Source organism: Mobula birostris, chromosome 13 (assembly GCF_030028105.1).
Source record: "Mobula birostris isolate sMobBir1 chromosome 13, sMobBir1.hap1, whole genome shotgun sequence".
Lineage (NCBI taxonomy): Eukaryota > Metazoa > Chordata > Chondrichthyes > Myliobatiformes > Myliobatidae > Mobula > Mobula birostris.
This window is the reverse complement of record NC_092382.1, coordinates 76,207,228-76,215,238: the sequence shown is the minus strand read 5'-3', so window position 1 is coordinate 76,215,238 and position 8,011 is coordinate 76,207,228. Positions and strand designations below refer to the sequence as shown.

At 43.3% G+C, this 8,011-nt stretch overlaps 1 non-coding gene across 1 annotated transcript; it reads right to left on the bottom strand.

Moving 5' to 3' along the window:
* Window positions 1-6,709: 6,709 nt before the first annotated feature.
* Window positions 6,710-6,782, bottom strand: trnav-cac (transfer RNA valine (anticodon CAC)). The gene has a single exon. It is a non-coding gene; the product is annotated as a tRNA-Val (tRNA).
* Between the last annotated feature and the right edge of the window lie 1,229 nt (window positions 6,783-8,011).

The window sequence follows — 8,011 nt, the reverse complement described above, 5'->3', positions numbered from 1 at the left end:
TATTTTACATATTCAATGGATTCACACTTTAAGCAGAAGTTTTAAGTGTTGAACAGTCTACAAATAATCTATAATTAGAATCATACAGCATTTAAGAAATCCTTTCGAGTCTAAAGCAAAGGGACGCTGAAAGTTATGCATCATCCGCAAATTATAATTCAACATATCTGAAAGATGACGTCACGACGTCACCAAATCTCCAACGACTGAAACGTTTTCTCACCTCCAATCACGGATCAAAGATACAATTGAGATGGAATGAACGATTTGTTGTGTATTATCAGGTTTAATAATCCCTATCACCACCGTTAAAGTAACAGATTTGTAACACTGTACTGGCGCCTTTGCCACACACCCCCACATCCCAATCAAGAACTATGTCCTTTACTGCTTTAATGATGGAGTGAAGGTATATTCTTTCAGTGTGTTACCTCCCTTATCATCGGAGGGTGAAGCTTCGGATGATGGCGCCTCATGGAGACTCGTTTGCTTGCATCTTCTGATTCAGCTCTATTTCTATCTTTAATATCTCTTCTCCTTCCCTTTTTGAGTTCTTTTGAAGGCTGCGGCCAGGAGTTACACGATATAGAAACATATAAAACTATGAAAGGGCTGGATTAGATTAGATTAGATTATGAGGACACTCAGTTCTCGTTTGTTGTCATTTAGGAATGCATGCATTATAATTGACACAATGTTCCTCCAGAAAGCTATCATAGAAACACAGGACAAACCAAGACTAAAACTGATAAAACCACATAATTATACCATATAGTTACAACAGTGCAAACAATACCGTAATTTGATAAAGAGCAAACCATGGGCACGGTAAAAAAAAAAGTCTCAAGTCCCGATAGCCCCATCATCTCACGCAGACGGTAGAAGGGAGAAACTCTCCCTGCCATGAACCTCCAAGCGCCGCAAACTTGCCGATGGATTGGAAGCACCCGACCGCAGCCGACTCTGAGTCCAGCCGAAAACTTCGAGCCTCCGACCCTCCTTCCGACACCGAGCACCGAGCACCATCCTCTGCCGAGCGCTTCGACCATGCCCCGGCCACCGAGCAACAAGCCAAGCCAAGGACTCGGGGCCTTCCCCTCCGGAGATTCTGGATCGCACAGTGGCAGCGGCAGCGAAGCAGGCATTTCAGAAGTTTCACAAGATGTTCCTCCGTGCTCTCACGTCTGTCTCCATCAAATCAGGATTGTGCACGGCACCCTTATTGACAGATAATGGATAAGGTCGTGGCTAGAACTTGGGGCATAGCCTCAACTGACGGCAATGTAGATTTTGGACCGAGATAAGGAGGAAACGTTTTCCCAGACAGTGTTGAATCTGCAGGATTCTCTGCCCAATGAAACAGTGCAGGCTACCCCAGGAAATACATTTAAGACTAGGTCGGATAGATTTTTGCAAGTAGGGGAATTAGGGGTTACGGGGAAAAGACAAGTCGGTGGAGATGAGTCCATGGTCGGATTTGCCATGACCTTACTAAACGGCGGACCCGGCTCGATGGGCCAAATGCCCTACCCCTGTTCCTATTTCTTAAGTTCTTCTGTTTTTTATGCTTGCTGCTCGTATGGTTACATTTGGTTAGCACATCCAGCGGTGTCTTCTGCTAATACCCAAAAGTAACTTAACGGCTTCATTAATTCTTCACTTGGTCCTCTATCCTTGTATTGTCGGAAAAGTCGAATGTTACGAATGTAAACCTGAGACTTTATAAAACTGCGATGTGTTGTGCTCTTTTGATATGTTCGCATAGGAACACAGTCCAATCAATTTCCTTTCTCCTGCCGTACCTTGACATTACACGGCTCTCTAGTGATCAGTTGCCTCTAACAGCTCACTATGATTATCCGCGGGCAGCAATGTCCCATTATCATGATCAATATTTCTCAGATGCTGAAGTACAAAGGAGGTAGTGCATGTTATAGTCTTCATTCAGATTCCTGCCCCTATTTCCTTCGATTGTGAGCTTATTTTTAGTCGCAAGTGGGGAAGGGAGTCGGAGTAGTGACAATAGTACTGGTTTCTTTGGTTGTATGCTGGCAGGAGATGTTGGAAACAGGCTGACTTTCATCGTCATAACCATACGGAGCTGTGTCGCTACGTCCACCACCAACCTCGTGTTTCATATGCGGCCCCTGTTTATTATTTCTCTGTGAATGGGGATGTTGGCTCAGCAAATTTCCTATCGGCTGCAGACACTTCATTTCATCTCCAGTGTTACGTTCCTTTTCTGAAAATAATTTCGACATTACATTCAAAATGTGTTAAAATCAGCATACATTTTACTCTTACTTCCACTTCGCTGCAAACGGAAGTGCTTCTTTTCACTCACTCTTTTTCACAAGCATTCTAAAACTGATTCAAATGCATTATTTACACGCTCCTCGCAACCACCTTCCTCGCAAATATGTTGCCTTCTAATTAAGTTCAACAGCTTCTCTTCAAGACGGGTCCCCAGATCATGGAAAACATGATTGCTTCATCTAATCAGTCCCCCTGTATCCATTTTGCTGCCGCAATTCTACTAAATTCTCAATTAAGCTTCCTTTTGCTCCAGCTTCGTTTAAATTCCCTGCCTCACATCGTCCCATGGGTAATCATCGAGAGCCTCATCACAGGCACTTAATATCCTCCGTACATCCGTGACCAGCGATATCCCCACACTGAGGAGAGTTCCACGTTACCGTGTAACAATCAGGGGAGAATTCTCAGTACGGAAGATGTTCAGCCTGTCGGAGCAAGTTATCATTTCATTGTTAATCCAAGGGACTATATCAATAAAAAATACAGTAGATGTCATAAAGGAAAATGTGTGCAGATGCGGCTGAGACTTCAGAAATTAAACTGAAGGGAAATGCTGGATGTTGAGTCAGTTTCAGAACAACGGAGTCGATTTAAAATGTTTATTCACGCTGTGCAGGGAGCTTCCGAACCCAAGGTCGTCAGAAGCACAATAAAAACAATAGATTAATGTTGAAAGTTCAAAGTAAAATTTATTATCAAAGTACATAAAACATGCAACCTGAGATCCTTTATTTTCTGCAGGCATATTTAGCAAATCTATAGACGAATATACGGATCAATAAATATATAGGTAAAATATTGAAGAAAAGACAGCTATAAAAAGAATAGAGAAAAGATAGTAATGATGTTAACCGTACGGCACATGAAATAGTGAGAGCAACAGTCAAGAGTTATATTCGGACTCCCAAAGTGCAGGTTGAGAAGTAAATTGCCGATAAGGCTAAGACTGAGGGGAATAGAGGTTCTTCCTTGTCGGAGAAATATTAGGAACTGCACTCAGACACGGAGGAGATCGCTTCAACCAATCTTTATTCGTGATATCACGGGAAACCCTTCCCTAAGAGCGGGGTGTCAGAGTTCCGGAAACAGCTTCAAGTACAGCTTCATTGATACAGTTGAGTACATATCAGTAAGATCTACAAGCAGGGGTTATCGGTTAGTTATCAGCTGTTCACGCACTCATGATCACAGAACGGTCCATTGTAGGATGCAGGCCTTGGGGTTCAAATCAACATTAAAGGACAACATTCACAGTCAGGTCCTGATACTTGACATTAGTGCAGACACACAATACATTCTGTTGCCCTTTGATCACGATAAGGAAGAAGCTCTAGCAATCTGTAGATGTTGGAATTTCGAGCAACACACATAAAAGTTGCTGGTGAACGCAGCAGGCCAGGAAACATCTCTAGGAAGAGGTACAGTCGACGTTTCGGGCCGAGACCCTTCGTCAGGGCTAACTGAAAGAAGAGCTAGTAAGAAATTTGAAAATGGGCGGGGGAGGGGGAGATCCAAAATGATAGGAGAAGACAGGAGGGGGAGGGATGGAGCCAAGAGCTGGACAGGGGATTGGTAAAGGGATATGAGAGGGTCATGGGACAGGAGGCCCAGGGAGAAAGGAAAGGGGAAGGGTGAAGCCCATGGGCGAAGGGTATAGTGAGAGGGACAGAGGGAGAAAAAGGAGAGGGAGAAAAAGATGCGCCCTCACACATGAATACGCTACTTCACCCGTGTGGAAAGGAATCGAATTACGAGAGAGCATTTTAACACCATTGCTACCAATCGGCTTAATTCTTATCTTCAATGGGTTAACAGTAAGACATATAATTGCGGCAAATAGAGCCCGCAGAGGGCTTCGGAAAAGCAGCGATAAACAGAAAGATACCGAGGTGGAAAACCGCAGAAAATCGATGATCTTATTGTTTGCAATTTCAACTAATTTCATATTATTTTGGATGCCCTATATAGCTCATTCTCTGAAATGGTAAGTGGAAAATTACTATTACCGGGACAGATATTTCAGTTCCCCGGTATATATACTGCAGCAAATTGGATTAATGTTTCAAATTCTTAGTGTGTGCACTTAATACTGGTATCTTCACACTGACACAAAGGAAATTCAGACAACAGCTGAAGGATGAAATGAAATATGTGTTTACGTTAAATGGCCTTCTGTGTAGATAACGCCAACTCCAATTCCAATTCAGCGAAGTTTTTAAATAAAGCAGTTTAAAATTCAGTTGGTTTGGCAAGTACGTCATAAATTCAAACAATCATGTGCCTGGTCATCCTGAAATGAATAAATTTCAAACTATTACAGAGATCTGACAATAATCCGGGAAACCTTACCGCAGCATAAAAGCCAGGACCAACAGTCTCCGGGACAGCTTCATCCACCAGACCATTAAACTGACTAACTCACGCTGGTTTGAATGTTTTTCTATCTTCCATTGCCTGTTCCATTTATTATAAATTATTATAAATTACTAGGATGGCACATTGCACATTTAAACAGAAACGTAACCTAAAGATTTTTTTTTATTCCTCATGTATGTGAAGGACGTAAGAAATAAAGTCAATTCAATTACAAGGGAAGGAATGATTTCCGTACTTCTACAGGTTCAGGTGTTTCAAAATGCTCATAGTCTGGTAAAAGAGAGTAAAGGGAAAGCCTTTTAAACACAAGGAGAGCATCATAGTAGCACAGCGCGGAAAGCGGGGACAATGTGATGGGATTGTATGTTAATGGACTGTGAGTGGAACTCAGAAGTAGGAAGGGAACAAACACTCGTTTGAGAGTATTCTGTACAGAGCTCCCATCACCAAAACGAAAACAACACACACAGACAGTGACAGATCGGAAGATAGATTTTGCACAGCTGCTTATATTAACACGGCTGTTGTCACAGGCAACTTAAATTTCACTGATATTCATCGGCAATTCCTCTGTTTAAAAGGTTTAGATGTGACAGAATTTCTCAGTTGTGTACAGGCAGAAAAATTGGTACAAGTAGCGGGCAGGTGGACTAGTGAACAGTCGATCCTGTGCTAGGATCACCAGAAAGTGAAATGGATCAGGTAACTGATCTCTCCGCGTGTCAGCAGTTCAGATGGATAGAGCACAGCGATTCGACATACCTTACACTGGGATAGCAGCAGACAATATGGAATGCACTTAATTGATACTATTGGGTAGGAACGTTGGAGCCGATTTTGGGAAGCGATTTGTACCTTCAAATGCACAAGAGAAATATGGAGATCGTTAATGCAGCATTGATTGGGATTCAGTATTAGCTTCTTTCATTGAGGTGGGGATCGGATGGCTCCGTAAAGTAACCCTGGTTGATAAGAGATATGGAACACCTCTTCAAGAAACAGAAATAAATATACTTAAGGTTTTGGAAGAAAGGATCAGACAGTGCTATGGAAAGTCACAATGTAGCCAGGAGGGATTTAACAATGGACTTAGAAAGATTAAAAGGAGGTATGAGAAGGCATGAGAGAGCCGCATTAAGATAGGTGAAAAACAGGAGGATGACGAGAGAGAGTGGGAGAGATCAGAGATAAAAGAGGAAACTTGTTTGTAGTCCAAGGAGGCAGTGACACTTTGATACTTTGCTTCGGGATTCACCAGTCAGTGAGACCTTGATGAATGTGGATACAGCGAAAAAATGCAGGTGAGCTGAGGCATGCAGACACTTAGAATTACGACCTAGAAGCTGGGAATACATGAATATAAACCATTTCCCGGTGCTGGAAGCTATGTAATCCAGGTAATTATAGAAAGCGAGCGAAGATGTTGCAGCGCTTTTGGACATGACATTTGCATCATCACTGTCCACAGAAGTAGTACGGGAGGATGGGAGAAAGGCAGATGTTACTTCTTTGTGCAGAAAATGTAATAGGGATAGCCTTGGATAGGACCCTGGTCAGACCCTACTTGGAGTACTGTGCTTAGTTCTGGTCACCTGACTACAGGAAGGATGTGGAGCGATTTAACATCTTAAAGTAGTTTTGAAATTTTCCAGGACACGGTATTTGCTCCTGATGTTTGTCTGGATGGGAACATTTGAGATGTCCGCTCCGGTGTCACCAGAACACATCCTCCGCTCTGCGACAATAGCTTCGAACCGCTAATTCTCCCGTTGTGCCGTCTACGTCATCCACGAACCTACTTATGTTTAAATCCGTTTATGTTTTCCTGGAAATTATTTATCATTTTTATTATTTTTTCTTTCTTTACTTTACCATTGTCAGGTTTGAAATACAATGTGCTACTGCTGGAAAAGCGGATGTTCATTGTACTTACTCCCTGGATGCCCACGACAGTAAACCTGAAAACGAACTGAAAAGTTCAGTTTCAACTTCATCCCAAACACTGGAGCCCAAACGATGTTTCTGCCCAGGATTGAACTGGGGACCTTTCGCGTGTGAAGCGAACGTGATAACCATTACACCACAGAAACTGTGCAAAGCGCTCAATACTCTGCGCTATTGAGCAATGACCCGAGGCACCCCCTCCCCACCCTGCTCTGCAATACAGCAATAAGAACAAATCATTGCCCACCGTTCCTCTTCGCTTTCAGTGACAATTATTACATTTATGTGACATATACAGTTACATGCATTAACAATTTCCTGTGGGGTGCTGGTCAGGGCGTGACATGTAACAGGTAACTGAACTATGTTGCTTATATACAGCAAGAATTCAAACAGCAAACACGAGGAAATCTGTAGATGTTGGAATTTCGAGCAACACACATAAAAGTTGCTGGTGAACGCAGCAGGCCAGGAAACATCTCTAGGAAGAGGTACAGTCGACGTTTCGGCCGAGACACTTCGTCAGGGCTAACTGAAAGAAGAGCTAGTAAGAAATTTGAAAATGGGCGGGGGAGGGGGAGATCCAAAAAGATAGGAGAAGACAGGAGGGGGAGGGATGGAGCCAAGAGCTGGACAGGGGATTGGTAAAGGGATATGAGAGGGTCATGGGACAGGAGGCCCAGGGAGAAAGGAAAGGGGAAGGGTGAAGCCCATGGGCGAAGGGTATAGTGAGAGGGACAGAGGGAGAAAAAGGAGAGAGAGAAAAATACACACACACACACACACAGACACACACACACGTGTGTGTGTGTGTGTGTGTGTGTGTATTCTTTTTCTCCCTCTCCTTTTTCTCCCTCGCTCTCCTGTCTTCTCCTATCATTTTGGATCTCCCCCTTCCCCTACCACGAGGTTGCGCTCCAGCTCACGGACTAAATTCAACGGCGCCTTTAAGATTTCTCACCCTGTCTCTCTCGTCCGTTCTCATCACCTCAGATTACAAGTTAATTGAAAGTAACTGAACAACGTGCCGATACACTTATAGACAACAGGACGCGTTACAAGCCGGAATTACTTGTGAGATGATACCAGTTGTAGAATAATGAATCACGGCCAATCGTCACACCGAATCCACACTAACACCAGACACACCATCACACTGATATTTCACTGATGATCATGTTCCAATCTGACCCGTCGGATCGCAACCAGACAAAGACATGAAAGGCCAGTTATACGACCGATTGTGAAGGAAATTTATATTGGGAACAACAACCTTCAGGCAAGTAGATCAAATCAAGGTCGCAGTGGAGGGATCGCATTGCAACTAGAGGGATCTGACCATTGGAAATGGAAGATCAGCACGTCAGTAGAATCA